We start from the raw sequence: 2,688 nt of genomic DNA, 5'->3' as shown, positions 1-2,688 counted from the left end.
GCGCAGAACCTCCCGGCGAACAAGAGGCTGGGAGGCGGGAAGACCGCCGAGTCCCTGAGGGTCTCTGCAGTCTGCGTGAGTCCTGGCCAAGGTCTGGCCTCGGAAGCTACGAGCTACAATCTTTCTTCATTCTACCCAGCCACGAAGAGCGCCACCCCAGCTGCAGACCAAGTGACCAGCCCAGTTGGAAGGGGCTCGGCCGGATCAAATCTCGGTGCTGTCTCAGAGCATCTGCTGAAGCTCTTCCTCGGCCAACTGAACTTCCTCACTGAGTGTTTCTTACTAGAAAATTATCAGCCCAGTCTGACAGTCTCTGAAAGAATGTCAGTGTTTTACTGTAAAGCCAAAGATGGGGGAAGAAGCAGTTTTGGGGGTTTCCTGATCAGCTTTTATTCAAGCCCTTAAATCTGTGAATATGCGATGTTAACGCCACCTTACGTTTGTATTAGATTAGCAGTATGCAACTGGCTTTCCAAACCGTGGTCCTATTGATAGTAGTGTAGTTGTAAAACGTACATAGAATAATTTGCCTCCTACACAGTGTGTAAATAGCAAAGGACATCTCTTTACTTGGATTTTAAAAAATTCCAGTAAATTCGGCCGGGCGCGGTGGCTCAAGCCTGTAATCCCAGCACTTTGGGAGGCCGAGACGGGTGGATCACAAGGTCAGGAGATCGAGACCATCCTGGCGAACACAGTGAAACCCCGTCTCTACTAAAAATACAAAAAACTAGCCGGGCGAGGTGGCGGGCGCCTGTAGTCCCAGCTAGTTGGGAGGCTGAGGCAGGAGAATGGCGGGAACCCGGGAGGTGGAGCTTGCAGTGAGCTGAGATCCGGCCACTGCACTCCAGCCTGGGTGACAGAGCAAGACTCTACCTCAAAAAAAAAAAAAAAAAAAATTCCAGTAAATTCAATTTATTTTCACGTAAACAAAAGTGATAACACGCAAACTTCCTGCCTTTGACACAGTTCTATTTGTAATTGCACTTTGTAATATGAAAACTTGAAAACATTTGGAGTAAATGATGGCATAACAATATGGTGGAATATAAGCCATTAAAATTAAAAATCATTACTACATATACAGAAACAAGATATGCCATTGAGTTTTACTTCCAGCTGGCGTTAGACTACAACTTAATATTGCTACTCTAAAAAACCATGGATAAAGATCTAAAGTAAATAAAATTTGGTTAAGAGCTAGACATATAAGTCAGTTTTTAAAGTTTTGCAGTGTATACTTGACAAATAGTATTGTGATTGGTGACAGCTGTCATGTGGAACTTTGAAGATTTTTTCATGTAATGCTGATGCAAATGTGTATGCATATGTGCAAGATATATAAATTGCCTAGTAGATATATTAAATTAAGATTAAATGCTTTTCAAGAGTGGGAAATAAAAAGGGAGTACATAACAAGTAGAGAATGATTGGGATTTTTTGTTGTTTTTTTTTTGAGACAGCGTCTTGCTCTGTGGCCAGGCTGGAGTGCAGTGGCGTGATCTCAGCTCACTACAACCTCCAATTCCCTAGTTCAAGTGATTCTCCTGCCTCAGCCTCCCAAGTAGCTGGGATTACAGGCACGCACCACCACACCCAGCTAATTTTTTTGTATTTTTAGTAGAGACGGGGCTTCAACATGTTGGCCAGGATGGTCTCGAGCTCCTGACCTTGTGATCCGCGAACCTCGGCCTCCTAAAGTGCTGGGATTACAGGCGTGAGCCACCCCACCCAGCCATGATTGGGAAATTTTTAGAATAGTTATGTGTATTATCATGTTATCATATATTCATACATTTCCCAATACATAGTAGACTCTCACTATGTCCAGACTCCAGGAAGTAACTGAGAGCTGCTAATTTACATGTTCTTTTTTTTTTTTTTTGAGATGGAATCCTGCTCTGTCACCCAGGCTGGAGTGCAGTAGTGCAATCTCAGCTCACTGCAACCTCCACCTCCCGGGTTCAAACAATTCTTCTGCCTCAGCCTCCCAAGTAGCTGGGACTACAGGCACATGCCACCATGCCCAGCTAGTTTTTGTATTTTTATTAGAGACAGGGTTTCACCATATTGGCCAGGCTGGTCTTGAACTCCTGACCTCGTGATCTGCCTGCCTCAGCCTCCCAAAGTGCTGGGATTATAGGCATGAGCCACCACGCCTGGCCCTTTATTTTTCATTTTATTTTATTTTATTTTTTGAGACGGAGTCTCACTCTGTCGCCCAGGCTGGAGTGCAGTGACACGATCTCGGCTCACTGCAACCTCTGCCTCCCGGGTTCAAGCGATTCTCCTGCCTCAGCCTCCTCCTGAGTAGCTGGGGTTACAGGTGCATGCCACCACGCCTAGCTAATTTGTGTGTGTGTGCGTGTGTGTGTGTGTGTTTTGTTTTTGTTTTGAGACAGAGTCTCACTCTGTTGCCAGGCTAGGGTGCAGTGGCACTTTTTTTTTTCTTTTTTGGCTCACCGCAACTTCCGCCTCCTGGGTTCAAGCAATTCTCCTGTCTCAGCCTTCCGAGTAGCTGGGACTACAGCACACTCACTACCACACCCGGCTAATTTTTGTATTTTTAGTAGAGACGGTTTCACCATGTTGGCCAGGATGGTCTCGATCTCTTGACCTCATGATCCGTCCGTCTTGGCCTCCCAAAGTGCTGGGATTACAGGCGTGAGCCACAGTGCCCGGCATATT

This window comes from Rhinopithecus bieti, unplaced genomic scaffold, assembly GCF_001698545.2.
Source record: "Rhinopithecus bieti isolate Rb0 unplaced genomic scaffold, ASM169854v2 scaffold_5341, whole genome shotgun sequence".
Lineage (NCBI taxonomy): Eukaryota > Metazoa > Chordata > Mammalia > Primates > Cercopithecidae > Rhinopithecus > Rhinopithecus bieti.
The sequence above is the reverse complement of the archived record's forward strand: the minus strand, read 5'-3'. Positions refer to the sequence as shown.